This window comes from Lolium rigidum, chromosome 6 (assembly GCF_022539505.1).
Source record: "Lolium rigidum isolate FL_2022 chromosome 6, APGP_CSIRO_Lrig_0.1, whole genome shotgun sequence".
Taxonomy (NCBI): domain Eukaryota; kingdom Viridiplantae; phylum Streptophyta; class Magnoliopsida; order Poales; family Poaceae; genus Lolium; species Lolium rigidum.
The window spans coordinates 101,874,815-101,891,484 of record NC_061513.1 but is presented as its reverse complement, the minus strand read 5'-3'; the positions used below and the strand labels follow the sequence as shown (position 1 = coordinate 101,891,484).

Below are 16,670 nucleotides of genomic sequence, written 5' to 3'. Positions count from 1 at the left end.
GACACCACGCCGTCGGGCTGTCGGATTCAAGAGGAGCTACTACTTCCGCTGCCCGCTGGAACGGGGAGGTGGACGTCGTCTTCATCAACAACCGAACGTGTGACCGAGTACGGAGGTGCTGCCCGTTCGTGGCGCCGGAACCGATCGTGATCAAGATCTTCTACGCGCTTTTGCAAGCGGCAAGTGAACGTCTACCGCAGCAACAAGAGCCTCCTCTTGTAGGCTTTGGAATCTCTTCAAGGGTGAGACTCGATACCCCCTCGTTGCTACCGTCTTCTAGATTGCATCTTGGCTTGGATTGCGTGTTCGCGGTAGGAAATTTTTTGTTTTATATGCAACGTTATCCTACAGAGCCCACTCGACGGCCTGAACGGGATGCAAGGTTGGCCGGCGGCGAAGCCGGACGAGAAGCATATTTGGTCAACGCTAATCTAGAAATCCGGCTGAAATTGAAGCGGAAAATACGTGAAATTTGCGGCTCAAATTAAAGCGAAAGATCGTGAATTAAGTACCTACTTTCGTTGTTCTTTCGCTGTTCATCCTGCTCTGGTAGCACGCGTCGCAGGCGGAGGAAGAACAGAGGCGCAGGCTTAGGACGATCTAGGGACGGAGGAGACGACGAGTCCCAGTCGCAGGGGAAAGAGAACAACCGGTATGTTTGAAGCCCAATTGTATAGGCCTATAAACCATTTCGGGGCCCAAGTTTTATGATGCCATCTAACGGAAAAAAATTTGCTGGGAACGGGCCGCACGCTGCCTCTTTTAGGGCCCCTCTTTAGATTGCGACACGTCACCCTCAGCGCGCATCTCAAAGCTGCCTAGAATCCCCTCACCTGTGGATACGTATCTGTAGCTGGGCGTAGTTGTAGTGCTGTACACAGTAGTCTTTCCAGGGAAAAGAGCATTAACCGCACGGAACTCTCACCAGCCGCATCTCACGGACGCGCCGCCGCCGGTGCCGGTGCCGGTGCCGACGAACGTCCGCCTCATCGCCACGGCTTTCCGCTCACGAGCTGCCCCAGCTTAGCGTACTGCATCTCGCGAAAGCGATGGACCAGCGAGTGACCGATTCCTCACCGTCGCCTTCTGCTCGCAAGCCACCTCGCCGCGGCTTCGCTGCTTCTTGCGGAAGCTCGGCCGCTGGCCTGCGCCCGATTCCAGTGAAGGAAAAACTAAGCTCAGCCCATGCCGTTCCACTAATTTCTTCTCCACTTGTAGTTTATCCTATAGTTTTTAACTGAATTTTGGTGTTCTGTTATGCAGGATTGCAAGCACTGAACCTGTTCAGTAATTTTAGACTTCCTCACATTCAGCTAGCAAAGATTTGATGTTCGATGCATAGAAAGCTTGCCAGTAGAGTGCTGGATTGCTAGCAAGGTTCCCTCGGTTGCAGTCATGCTACACTGCTATTGTTCTTTGTGTTAAATTCTTTGGGTTTGCAACTGTAGAAATGTTGAGTGTGAGGACGTCTTTGAAGATGAAGAAAAAGCTTGTCAGCTGGGGCTCCAGAGCATCCATGATCCGTTTACATGGTCTGCCATCTTCGAGTTTGACAATGGAGGTGTAGAAAAATAGGAAGATTGTAATTCAGCAGCTTACTTTGTAGCTGCTTTAGCTAGAAATTCAAGGCAAAAAAGTTTCTGGTTGGGTTCTGTCCTAGTCTAGCTGATCTAGTTGTCAAGTCTGTAAACTTTGTTATTACCAATCAATGAAATCCCTTTTTCCCGCAAAAAAGAACAATTGTTCTGTGTGCTATATGTCTATATTCGGATTGATGAATGAATGAACATATGGTTTTTCCCCTCAAGTATAAGATTATTTGCAATATTTTACTGAAAAGGATAATCCTACCGCTAGAATGTACCCAGCAATACTTTAGAATGCTTGACATGACCTATATTTGCCAATGGGCTTGAGCTCATACTTGAGTGCAGGTGAAGAAAGCAAGCACTAGAAGTCTACTGCATCATTTGGTAAGAAGTACTCACTGTAATGATCCAGTGCAACATTATGTAAATTTTATTTGTACAACTAACATTTATACATTGACCAGAAGAAGGAAAAAGGTACTACTATGCCTACTCCTTCCGTCCTCCAGGATTCGGTTGATCAAAATCCAATCTTCGCGAAGGGTGCAGCACCTCCGAAGCTTGATCAGTTTGAAGTAGAAGTTCAGTGTATCCTCCTTGGATGAATGGACGAAACATGGTCGAAGAATCCCCGTAAAAAGTAGTATTTGTGAAGTGTGGTACTGTACTATTAGAGCTTGTGCCTGCCTCAAAAGATCCCTGTGCAATGAAAAGTTAGGAAATTGTTCAGAGGCTTTGTTTTATAATTATGTTACATAAAAATATAAGAAAAACTAGAGTAATTTGTCTTACTGCAAATTGTAAGGGACCTTGTCCATTAAACATATTAGTAGAAAAGTGTGGCATTGTAATATTAGAGCTTGTTCCTGCCTGAAAAGATCCATGTGTCATGAAAAGTTAGTAAATTGTTTACAGTTGTTCTTGCAAAATTATGTTACATAGAAATATAAGAAAAACTTTAGTAACTTGTCTTACAGTAAATTGTAGAGGACCTTGTCCATGAAACATATTATTAGAGAAGTGTGGCATTGTAATATTAGGACCTGCTCCTGCCTGAAAAGATTGATGTGTCATGAAAAGTTAGGAAATTGTCTTGAGTTCTTGTGGTACAGTTAAAAAACCTTGTGAGTCTGTCTTACGGTAAACTGTAGAGGACTTTGTCCCTGATACATATTATTTGAGATGTGTGGAATTGCTAAATTAGTTGTTGTACTTGCGTCAAAAGTTCCCTGTGTCATCATAAGTATTAAAATATTTCAAAAGATCGTGGCACAGTTGAATTGCATGAAACATATTAAATAACCAGCAGTAATTTGTCTTACGGTAAACTGTTGAGGGCCTTCTCCGACCGGAGGATCCGCCTTTACTTTGTTTCCAGCACCTGCTATTGATGAACCATATAAACAAGGCGAACTTTACTGCTTGTCTAATCGTGAGAGAAAGAATAGTTGGTGTAGCACTACCTTTTTTTGTTCCAGATTTTGGCTTCTTTGTTCCACTCTTTGCCTTCTTTGTTCCTTTCTTTTCAAGTGCATCTTTTGCTCTCTTTACCATTGGACCTTTTATTGCTTGGGGAACTTTAAATGATATATTTGCATTGGTTACATTTTCACTGCACACATTCAAATTCATGGCAACACTTTCAGGTTTGGCAGGTCCTCTTTGGCTTAGTGATTCATCTGCTTCTAGATCTAGCATATCTATAGCTTTCTCTAATTCTACAAGTAGCTCTTCTGAAACAGAGCACTTAAGTGCAACAGCGGTTGCTTTCCGAGAAATCCGAGCAGCACGTGTTTGTAAAGTTTCTTGAGGATTGTCCGGGTTATTCGAAGAATAACCTCTTTTTGCATATTTTGTCCATCTGTGCAGTATATATTGCGATGGCAAAGTGATAACCTCATTGATGTTGAACACTCGGAGTGCATGCTTGCACAACAGACCTATGACATAAATACACACATGTTATGAAATATTATCATATACTAAAAATTGACAAAATCTGATTGCATACCTTTGGATTCGTACTTTCTACAGGAACATGATATGGTCACATTCTCATGGTTGAAGGTAACTAGTGCGTCATCCTCAAATTGCATCGCCATGACCTTATATGTTCTGACTGTTCCAACAGTGGAAACAATTTCGCACTTAACTAAATGTTGTTGTTTGAACTCCTCCTCAAAATCATTATAAATCCTCCTTGTATATGACTCAGCTGCAGTCTTCAGCATAGGTAAATTTCTTACAAAAGGGACCGGTTTAGACTTCCGTGACTTGAAATCTGCATCTAGTTCATTTTCACGAAGGCTAGCAGCACACTTCTCATATTCTACTACGAGCTCTGAAAGACAGAGCTTCTTGCGAAATTGTTTCTTGAATACATTGTTCATACCTTCGCTTCTTTGAGTTGAGGTCATGTCAGCGGAAAATGAATCATTGCGGTACACCGCAGCCCACTTCTCACGCAAACCATATAGAGTTTGTATCCATGAGTTCTCCACAAGATCGTAAGTAATCAACAATTCTTGCCACTTCTGCTCAAAGTATGCCACTGAATTTTCAAGGTATACAACTCTCTTAAAGTCAGCAAGAAACCGAGGATGGTTTGAAATTACATGGCTAAGATGCTTGGCAGCATTTTGATAAATGTGCCAAAGACAGAGACGGTGCTTCGTGCCTGGCAAAACCTTGTCAATTGCCTTGGCCATAGCTGCACATTGATCTGTGAAAATTGTAACAGGTCGTTTGCCAGACATTGCTGTTAAAAATGTGTTGAAGAGCCATATAAATGAATCGGTGGTTTCATCAAATAATAGCGCAGCTCCAAAAAGAATTGTCTGTTTATGATGGTTAGTTCCAAGAAGTGGTGCAAAGGGCATCTCAAACTTATTTGTTTGAAAAGTGGTGTCAAATGACAAAGCATCGCCAAAGCAAGCATAATCCAAAGCAAGCATAATCCATGATAGATTGACCATCTGCCCAAAAGAAATTAGCTATCCGGCAATCCTGCTCATCTAATTGTATGGCATAAAAAAAAGAAGGATCTTCTAACTGTTTGTTTTTCAAGAATTCCAACATTGTTTGTGCATCATTGACATCCAAATACTTCTTTCGTTCACGGCCAATATAATTATTGCTATCCACCCGCAAGAAAGGTACATGCTGAGGTCCTCCATACCACTGCTTGAAAAACTTGAACACTTGGGCGGGCTTTAATCCCGCTTCCCTCATTTGACCAATCACAAGTTTATCAGACTCTACCAAACGACGTTGTGACCGCAACATGTGTCTCTTATCTGGACTTGCGAGATAATGATTGTGCTCGAGTACAACCTTCTGCACTGTCCAAACGCCCTCACGAGTAATACTGAACTGAATACGGGCATCACAACTAGACCTTGTAGCAGCATTTTGTTTCAGAGTGTCATGTTTAGAATGAGTACCTCTTTCCCCTTCGTTACTACAAACTATATGTTTCTGATATACTGATTTATCAGGCCTCAACTTTGAGTGGCTCTTTCGGATGCTAAAACCAATCTTACCGGCATACTCGTTGTAAAATTCGTATGCATCCTCCTCCGACTTAAAAGACATTCCAATTTTAGGAACAAGTAATTCAGAACTAGTATCATGGACCTGCATTCAAATATATTTGAACTAAATTTCTACGAATAAATTGTGACACTGTTTGCATGAATACATAGATCAGTTTTGTACCTCATTGGAGTTTGCCATTGTAGATGAAGCTTTCAAGGTGGACAGATTTGAGCTCGATTGGATCGCCGTGAACGTTGAAGCCCGTTCATCTGCCGTGTGAATTGCCTTGTCGCCGGCAAGGGGCGAGGAGGTGGCCATTGCAACATGATCGTGGGATGAGTCTACTATGAAGGAAGAAACCGACTGAGTGCCGGCGGCAGCAGCGTTGTACTGGACATTGGAGACATCGGCTCCTGTGATCACCTCACCACCAGCAGTAGCGGCGTTGTGCAGAACATCGACGGTATCGGCTCCTGTGATCACCTCACAACCGGCGACACCATCGTTGCACTGCACGTCGGCGGTCTCAGCTACTGCGATCACCTCATGATCGGTGGACATTAGCACTAGAGCTGCGGCAACGTCAGATTGCCAGACGGCGGAGGCGACTACGGCGGAGGCGGCTACGGCGGCGCGTAGTTTCCAGATGCGATGGTTCGGTCCTTCTCTTCGGAAAATATAAATCTACTTTCGTTCGTTGGAAGTAATGAACCACGATCTTCCAGATTGTCCGGCTAATACGAAGGCTTACGGATACAACGTACGTTTCCCTTTTTCTTTCCTCCGATCGGTACGTCCAGCTACAGATACGTATCTATTCTAGGCAGCTTTGAGATGCGTGCGGAGGATGACGTGTCGCAATCTAAAGAGGGGCCCTAAAAGAGGCAGCGTGCGGCCCGTTCCCATCTAACTTAATTTTGGGAGTAGCAGCCCTAGAACGAGAATGGGTCTATAGGAGGACAGAGCGGCCTTTTTAATGGGATTGGACGCAGGTTCGGGAAAGAAAAGCCATTCGGATCGGGAATGACGATCTGCTCCGTTAGATTTGCCGATCGGACGGCCAGCAAGCTCAAATCGCTGTGAAGGGGCCATACTGGTTCCGTTATACTGTTACTTAATTTTGCCGACTTCTGAAGACTGTAAACAGTAATGACTTCATCCTCGAATGGACTGCCACTTCAATAAAAAAAATCGATATGTTGCATCGAGTAAGTGAATATTAAAGCCCATCACATAAATGGACTGATTGTACGTCCTCTCTCTTTGTTTTGGCCCATTTTATCACTCTATGCTTCGTGTTCGTGTTCTGAATGTCATTTCTGTTCGTGCTCTGTAACCATGGGCTGACGGCAACAACTTCCTCCGTGACTTGGATCGCACTTCGTCGGGTGAGTGGCCCTTCTAGAGTTCTAGATTAAAACATGGTCACGTGAATATCTATCGTATCACTAGCAAAAGGTTCACTTTTGGAGGAGCTAAGAGCATCTCCAGTCGCGTCCCCCAAACCGTCCCCCAAAGCGATTTGGGGCGCGCCGGATAAAAAAAGCGTTCCAGCCGCGTCCCCCAAAGCCCATTTTTGTCCGGCACGCCCGATACGGTGTCCGGCGCCCCGAGCCCGTCCCCGTCCCACAGGGGACGCTCCGGGGACGCCGGACACAACGAAAAGCGAGGCGGGCTCCCACATGTCGGCGACTATTTGCATAAACCGTTGGTTCGCGCCTCTTTTCTCGTCGCTCCTTCCTTCCCGCGCCTCCCACCCCACCGCCGCCGCTGGATTTCCCGGCCGTTTGGGCGTCCGATCCGTGCTGCGAGTCAGCACCGTTGTCGCGGCTGGGGCTCCCGCCGGTCGTGCCGCCGCCGCCGCGTCGCCGGCCGCCTCCCAGAACGCGCCGTCAAGTCCGCCCCGATTACTTGTTTTATTGTTTATTGTAATTTAATTTGAAAACAATCCTCGAAAACATTTTTTTCATATGCTACATTTGATATAAATGGTTTATGTGTTCAAAAAATTATTTTAAATGTTTGGGGGCGGCGTTTGGGGGACGCGGCTGGGGAGCGACGTCCCCCAAACGCGGCACGAACAAAACACGTCCCCCAAACGCTCAATCCGGCGCGGTTTAGGGGACGGTTTGGGGGACGCGACTGGAGATGCTCTAACACATGTCACACGCAGTCTTTGTGCGGGCTCAGCACCAGCGTAATTTCAAATTGCAACACGAGCATACTTTAAAAAAAATGCAGTGCGGGTTACTTTCAATGAAAAAACGAAGTACAACTATACAAAAAGATGGAGTACAAGAACGAGCTTGGTAGTTCCCCTCCCCCGCTACAGTAGGGAGTGGCGTTTTTCTGAAACTCTCCGGGAGTTCCACCTCACCAGCCGTCGGATCGTCGATTCCTCGGTCTCCGGCGGCCGCTTTGGCGGCGGGAGGACGGGGGATCGTCGATCCGCGGCTTGTACATAGCGTAGGTTCGTCTAGGAGGCCTGTCGGCGGCGCTGTGGAGGCGGTGGTGCGGCCGGCGAGACGTGTTGCGGCGGATCTTGCCCCCTCCGACGGCGGTGCTCTCTGGAGCTTCGCGGTGGAGATCCCGCCTTTCCCGAACTCGCGGATCTTCGGATTTGTGGAGTTCGTCAAGCCCTATCCGACGACGGTGTGGCGGCCGGACCGGAACTTGTTGAATAAGGAGAAGGCCATGACTTGGAGTTTCGCGTTGAAGATGCTCGGGCCGTGGTGTAAGCTCCCTGGAGCTGGCGACCGGCGACTTCCCGTCCGTAGAGGGCCTGTACCTGATCCAAGCCATCAAGAGGTACGGCGGCGGCGGCGCGCCACCGGTGGCATCGAGCTCGCCATCGACATCGAGATCCAGAGGACGTCGTTGTAATTTTTATTTGTTTCTGGGTCTTTATGTAAGAACGAAACTTTAGTATCATTTCCTTTTCCTCCGCAAAAAAAAGATGGAGTACAAGTACAAACAAAAAAAACCAAGTACAAGTAGACGGAAAAAATGAAGTACAAGCACGCAGAAAAAAATAGATTATACTTTCTTTTCGTTGAGAAATTAATGGAAAGGGGGTTTGACCAGTTGGAGAAAAAATAGATTAAAGCACACAGAAAAAGGAGCACAAGTACACAGAAAAACGGAGTATAAGTACACTAAAAATGGAGAATTAGTACATAAGAAACATAGTACAAATACAGAAAACCGAATACAGGTACACTGAAAGAAGAGAACTAGTATACCGGAAACAAAGTACTAGTAAATGAAAAACAATTATAAAGTACACTCAAAATAAAGTACAAATTCATTGAAACCCAGAGTTGGGATCAACGGTTCAAAAGAGATTTTAGCTTGAATTGTTGGTTTAGAGAAATAAAAGGAAAAAACAAGCCACACGCATTTGCCCACAAAGTCCGGGAACTTTCATGGTTCGCCCCCAAACCAACCCCTAATCACGCCGCATATAATGGTGAAAGCCATCCCGCGAGATCGAGAAGATGATACTTGGAGCGGCACGAGAGAAAGAAGGTGATACTTGACAGACAAGGAGCCAGCGGAGCGGCCTTTTTATAGAGTTTCCCTAATGTTGACGCCATGGTTGGCGTCGACATTGTGAACTCATATAGATAGGGTGGAAAAAAGAAGCACGATTTAGCAGCGTCAAGCAAGGCTACTTTGGATTCCTAAATACAAAGGACTGGCGACGAGGATGTTGTCACTGATCACACTACATTTGCACGGACAGAAAACAAACATCACGGGCGGCGCACTCAAACTCCAGCCACGGAGAGCATTGATAGGAGGAACCACACGCACAATAGACGAAAGTAAAACTAGAGGAATGGAGAAGCCCGGGGACGCAATATATGTGAAATTTCCAACAGATATGACATGTTCACTCTATGGTTTGTGATGTCCTAAAAGGAGCACTTCCAAGACCATCTATGTTCCCAATGCCTTGGGGATCAAACACCCCCAATGCCTTGGGGGATCAAACATTAGTTTGTGAAGCTGGAAAGCAAATGATATAATGGGAACACATTCTCGGAAAGCTGAGTGCAACCAAACAACCAAAAACAGAGATAGATAATTGACAATTTCATTTCAACACTGCAATTGATTAAACGATAAATAGGATGTTCAACACAACCATGAGGACACGCAACGCAGATAATCGAACATGTTCCAACATAACAATAAGGACGCGCAACATAGATAGACCAACAGGTTCCATTTCACGGACACAAACTAAACGACCACACGAGACTCACGATAAGTTGATAAGCTGAAGCTAAATGCACAGGCAGCCGACCTCCTAGATGTTGCTGTTCATGCCCTTCAGCGGCGGGAGCGCTGGTTGGCCTGGCTGACGGTGATGTTACGGCCGCCCAGCTCCTGTCCGTTCATGTCCTTGATGGCGCTATTCATCGACTTGCTGTCGTCGAAGGTGACGAAGCTCGAACCCGCGGGATCTGCCCGTCTCCCTGTCGACGATGACCTGGTAAAAAGTTCATAGCAAATACAGCACACTTAGACACGTGGAAATTTCACAGATAATTAGTGAACTGGAAATATCGTTATCCTAACAAACACGAGAAACATGCGTGCTACAAACCACTCTCAAGTGGAACTATACATATCTTGTTTTTAATCAAGTGGAACAAGCTTAGACCATCCATCATTATTTGGAGACACGATCTGTACCAGTAACAGAAGACGGGAAAAGGTATGATGAATGTGTCTACGAAGGCCAGTTAACTGAGATCCCAGACCTTGAACAATCAGTGCTGGGTATAATGGAACGGGAAACGAGGAACAAAAAAAAACAATGCAGCCAAACTGAAACATAAATCGATATGAATAACGGAGAAGACACACATATACAGATCCATGCATCCACAATATCAATAGGTTTTCTAACAAGTTAACATAGGAAAGCACCGTAGTACTGTCGAGCAATCATATACTAGTAGTAAATTGGTAAAGCTGCTGATTAAGATCTCACCAGTCCTTAAAAATCAGTGTCCATGGGAAGGGAACAAAGAGATCTAGCGCAAATCTGTTGCGAACAAAACCAATGCGGAGATAATCTGGATCTAACCCTAGGAAACAACTAGGAGTAGGAAAGATGCGCAACTTGGCAGAGGAAATACACAATCGATCAGAAGCATCATAGTACAGTACACCGTCAACCCATGCATCATATCGATCAGGCATCGAACACTCACCTCGGCGTAGCGCACGCCGTGGTTGGCGAAGGCGTCTATGAGTGAGCGGCTGTCGGCGCGCCAGGGGAGGTTGCCAACATGGGCACGGCGCTCATCCGTAGGCGTCAGCCCGCCAAGGCCAACATCGGCGTTCATGAAGTCGTCATCCCGTCACGGACACGTCATCTGCTAAACCCTAACCAGGACGCGCAGGAGAGAGAGGAATGGAGGGTTTTCCTTGATCCCAACAGGAAAGGAAAAAAAGAGGCTGTGAGATTGTTCTCTTCTTTGATGACCAGCCCATGTATTTATAATATCTATAAAGTTCATCCCCACAAAAATGCATTTAATGTTTGCAAGCTGAAATCTCATGTAGCCACATCATCAAAACTATTTTTGTCCGTGAGATCTTCCTGTCCATGCAGCTACACCATGCATCAGGCAAACTATTTTTTAGGTGCTTTCAAGCATCATGTACATCGCACTGACTCACGACCCCATTATCAACCATTAGCATGCCATGTCTGTGACATCCCACTACTAGCAAATACGTAACTACAAGTTCAGTTTACTTCTAACTAGTAAGTGTGTACGTGCAACGCACGTCTCTGTTTTCAAATAGAAAAAAATCCTTCAAACCAAATTTAAAATACATTGTATGGTAAAAGAAAAAAAATCAGAAAGGTCTCCATTTTCAAACAGAAAAGTCCTTTGATATCTCTAGCCCAGTTTAAGAATACATTGTGTGGTAAAAGTAAAATCGGAAAGGAACATGTTTTGAGGGCAGTTGCTCATGTTGGAATCGACTCCTCTTAGAACTGGATTTCGCTGCAAGCCTGCAAGGAACAACAGAGCCTTGAGTTTCAAACTTTGTTTCTGTCTTCATCAGTGACATAAATTAAAGCTTCTATGTTTTATGTGGCGATAAAAAAAAGGTTTCATACCTGAAGGCACAACAAAATGTAAGCTAAACTCTTCATCTATAACTGAAATGTAAACCATCTAGGCATAGCGGTGCACTAATGCATGGAGCAACACTATCCATTTTAGATGATTATCTTGTAGTTATAGATCACTGGAGATGCTGTCTCTGAATTTCTTGGACTCAATAGAAGACAGTCTTGTTAAGAAGCATGAGACCTGCCTGAGCAGTGAGCTTCCGATATTTAACAGTACACAAATGAATGATTTGCTGCATACTTTAAGACAAACTTCGTTATGAACATAAAAGTAAGTCAGTTACAAATAGCTATTACATGTTAAGTGGCCCAACAAATGATATCTGCATACAGGTAATTGCGTTAGAAACCAAACGGATATATTAGTCTATGCATATACACACCTTTCTGCATAGCAATGACACGTTGATGGATAACATCTAACTTTCTAAACATTACAAGTCTTCTACTTGTGAATCTTTCAGTTGACTCCAAAACGCAAGTAGTAGTAGTACTAAATCAAGGGTTCTTACCAAAGAACGAAAAAAGCAATGCAGTTCTATGTCACATTTATCGTGCACCAGGCTTTGCCATGCAACAACCACAAGGGTACCTCAAGTATTACTGCAAGCATGCAAGCAAGGATAGACCTAAGATTGATGAGGGAAATTACCTATACCAAGAGATACCAGTCTTCAGGGTCAATTTCAGTTTCCTCAGCCGTGCATTCGGTTCAGACGCCAAACCTGTTGGAGGAATGCCATCATCTTCGCGAGAAGACATAGGTGGCCATGACTCTTCTCCTTTTGGCTTGTCGGGCCTGCGTCACCCAAGGGATGCGCAGAGCGGACACGGCGGCGGTTCCGTGTGGACGGAATTTCGACGGATGCGGTGGCGGGTTGGTGCAGACGCTTCTTAGAGCAGTGTGCGCGCGCCTGCGAGCAATTGGCCTAAGCAAAACGCTTCCTCCACCTTGACGCGCTCCTGCTCGAACTGCGGCGTCTACACGGCTCAAGAATCGAGAAGTGTAGAGGACAGGGCGCCGATGTGATGAGGGCATCAGGGCTCGGGGTGGTTCTATTTCATCGGCGATTTGGGCATCCGTAGCCGCAGGTTGTTTTCGCCCGTGACTTGCCTAACTTACAAGTTCAGTTTACTTCTAATTAAAGGCCCATCGCCACCCTTCCATCTCCTCTAACATTACCACACTATCCTGGAGAAGAACGGCCACACTTTGATGATGGAAAGGCATGCGAACGGCCGGTCAATTCTTTATCTTCTTGGCCTACCAAATGTTGGGGCTGCACCTCGCAGCCCCTCTTCTTCTTCTCCCTCTCAGCACTCTCTATCATCTCTCTTGTCTCTCTCACCTAGAACACACACAAGATGAGATAGACTGAAGAACACACACACACATACGCACAGCTCACCTAGGAGAATTCTTGGTTTGAATCTCTCCCGGTGAGACCACTTTGGCTACATTGTTTTGCTCAGCCCTCACGGCCGCACTAGTCACATTCATTTGATTGGCTTAAATAGCAGTACAAGATAAGGACTCACACCTCCTGCACTTGCTCCACTAACGCACTAACCCACCTTCTCCTGGAATCACTCCAGCATGCACACGACTCAGCCGAACTAGCTAACTAATCCATGCATGCAGCAACTAACTTGCTAACTAGCTGACTCGCCCGGGGCATCTTCCCATGTATGTTGTCTCGCACAACATCTGAGGCATCTCACCTTACACGCCTCCAACTGAAACCAGAGTAGCTACGCCTTGCTTGTCTAAATGAACATCTAACTACATGCAAATAAAATAGAATCAAGATTACAAAGCTAACAACCACTACCTTTACACTTAATTAAATTGTCGATCTCTCTTTTCGGTTCTTTGCATCCTTCCTATATATACCTGGGGGATCAATCGACCTGAGCAGCAGCGCCAAAAGAAAACATTCAAAGATTGTTTTAACCTCCAAGGAATCAATCCAGTCAGCTCAAAGAGGTTTTCTTTTCCCATTTCATACGGGTAGGACAAAAGTATTCATAATCATAGTTGGTCATTCAAGTTCCGGGGCAGGAGCTTCTGAGAGATTGTTGTTTAAAAATATGATTACAATGGATTGGCGTTATTTTTGAATTTACAAGGTTGCGGAATATTTCATAGCATCTATGCTTGCTAATATTTTTTGGTTGTGTTGTTGTCAGATCAAGCAGTCTAATTTTCTTCTTCATATAGTACATGGCAGATCAACCAACTGGCTATATATCGTTGGTGCATTGCAGATGTTCAACAAAATATTGTGGATGGCAAAACGTTTATACGATTCTAATGTTGTCGCAGGTTTGTATCACAAGGTAGCATGCATAGATTGCCCTTTAATCAATGTTTCTGCGGGCTATGTCTCTCCGAATGTGTATCTTTCAGGTGATTAGGTTGCATTCCGTCACACTACATTATTTTCTCGACAATGCCAGAGGTGACCATCAAATTCAAGGCTTGCCTGTTCAGTTGAGTTTTCACCAAACTGCTATGGCCATATCTATCCCTCTCTTGCAATTTTAATTGTATTATTATTTCTTGAAAATTTGGTGTTACCTTTTGTAAACATATATGCAACCCAATTTTGAATCAACAATCGATCAAGTTGGCACTATGATTTTTATTTTCTTTTATTCAACTACATGTACATTCTAAATTGCTTACTTAAATATCCGCAGCAAGGCGCAGGGTTTCACTAGTATATAAGGGGAGCCGGCCGGCCAGTAGGATCGGATTATCATGTGCCGTGGGATCAGTTATTCAGTTTTCATCACAGCGCGTGGGATCGCTGAGTATCTAGGTTGGGGACGGGGTTGTTAGTATTTCACGCGACTAGCTCATCCAATTTTTAAGGAACCAGATCCCGGATGTCTAGGGTGTAACCTATAAATCATGTTTTGCTTCCTCATACGGAGTACTAAATCTCTAAAGCACTCCTGATTGTTCCGTTACCGTGGAAGGATTATTTTGTGAGATGGAAGCCAAGGCTGGTAGACATGCGCAATATTTCTGGCATGTCCTCGCTATCGTGCCAAGTGTGCACCGGCGAACGTTAATTAGGGCTCACCTCTGCCCCACCTTAATTAGATCAAAATTTCTATATATAATATCAGCAGAAAATGTTCATCATGACCCAGTCATACTTATGTGTGTCATGCGTAACTAAAATGTTTGATCAATATATAAATGTTGTGAATGCCATCTTGATGTTTGTGATTGAAGATGATTTTTGCAGATCAGGCCAAGGCTAGTGGTTGGTCTAATATTCAGTGCAATATGAGACAGATGGTTCGCTTTTGTAGTGTCGACCTGGATACTAGATGCACGATCCGCCATAAATTTTTGAAGACGGGGGTCATTTTTTTCTTTCATGCAAGTTTGCAAAATAGCAGTGGCGAGGCTTGTTGCTTGAAGATGTACGTCTAGAGCTATTACCTTGCTGATCTGCTAGGAGATATTTGCTCTACAATTGATGACCAGCCCATGTTGGTGGCCTTTTTGTGGAGTTGGGTGGAATGAACACAATAGGACCAATCATGGGGAGCATCACAAAACCATTGATCAGTTTCAGTTTAATTTGCGGCAGCATGTACAGGCCGGAGTGGAAGGACCTTCTGAGAAAATAAGCCCATCCGAGCACGCCTTTGGACGTTGGGAAAGGCCCTCACCAGATTTTTTCAAAATTAACATGGATGCCTGATTCCACTTAGCAACCAAATCTGGAGGTTGGGGAGTCATATGCCGAGACGGTGATGCTGAAGTACTGATATAGCGATATCCATTTTGCAGCTGCGGGTTCGATAGTTGTGACTTCTGATGTCATGCATGCTGAAGCTGTAGCACTCTCCAATGTGTTTCAGTTAGCTGAACAATTGGGAGTGGGCCGTTTTCGAGACAGATTGCAGTAATTTTCACCTAGCGATGGTTTCTTTGGAGTATGATCTTTCTCCAATTGGCGCTATCATCAACGATTTACAAGTTAGGATATGTTTTAATTTTATTGAGGCTAGTGTTGTCTTTGCTCCTCACAGTTGTAACAAACCAGCTCATGAGATAGCGGTTTTGGGTGTAGGTGTAGTTGAAGTGTATAAGTAGATTGCCTAGTCCTTTCCAACAGTTTGGACTTTTGTCAAGTGGCTAGTGCATGAACCTTAACATGGTATCAGAGCCCCAGGTCTCGAGTTCAAATCCTGGCGCCGTTGCCTCTTTGCTTCTCTACACGTGTTGACTTATCTTCTCGTCTTTCCGTCACACGTGAGAGGGGGTGTTGAAGTGTATAAGTAGATTGCCTAGCCCTTTCAATCAGTTCGGACTTTTGATTCAAGTGGCTAGTGCGTGAACCTTAACAACAGAGACCATACAATGTGGACAACGAGCTACCCTACTTCTGTAAACCGTCTGGTAACCGGCGATTTAGCCGTGTCTTAATGAAGCACGAGTGTTCTATGCCAAAAAAGAGGGTAAGATTTTTCTTCTTCTTCTTGGACTCTGGCAAGAAGATACCGTTGGTTGGCCCCGATAAAATTTAATTTCAATTGAAACAAGGTGATGTTACTTTATCTAGTGCAAGAGCCTCACAGAAGGATCTGTTAGGTGTTGCAACTTCCAACACTTTTTTTGTTTTGTATAATGATGATATTGCTAAGGGGGCATTCAGAAATGGGGGTAAAATTGATGATTCCGTTTTAGAAAAGGTGGCTCTGATGAAAGATTTAGAAACAACAAGACAATCTTTGGGTAAGAGACATTCTGATATTAATAATAAAATTGACATTGAAGCTGAAATGGCACCTGATATTTTTTATTTAGACTGGAGTAAAAAGACTCAGCAATTAATGATGGTTTTACTATTGTGGTAAACAAGAAAAAGTAAAGGGAGGTGACAGTTGCTGTTAAAAGACTGACAGGGTCTACTGTTAAAAAAAATGAGACACATCTTTGTGATGTGGATAACTCCAGTCGTGCTAGTAACCCGCATATGGTTTTATAGTGTTTACCAGGACTAGGAGGCATTGTGGAATAGTAGAGGGGTCAAAAGAAAAGTTTTAATAGCATTTTTGAAAGATACAATTCAAGATAATAATATTGATTTCATAGGGATTCAAGAAAATGTGCTCAAAACTTTTCTGATAGCTTTTTGAGGAAATTGGGGTGTTGTGGCGATTTCTTCACTACAAGAAAAGTTCTGATAGACAACGTCCCAAAATCGTCAACTAAGGGGCATTTTTCGTCGCCTATGGGCCTAACCCGACGATATGGGTTCCGTTGTCGAAACTGCGTCAGACAAAGTCCAACGACGATTTTTTCGGTCCGTCGCGCTTGGGCGCCCTTCCGCCACGGAAAATCGGACCGT

At 44.5% G+C, this 16,670-nt stretch overlaps 1 pseudogene; it reads right to left on the bottom strand.

Moving 5' to 3' along the window:
• Window positions 1-9,452: 9,452 nt before the first annotated feature.
• On the bottom strand, window positions 9,453-10,489 carry LOC124663038 (annotated as a pseudogene).
• Between the last annotated feature and the right edge of the window lie 6,181 nt (window positions 10,490-16,670).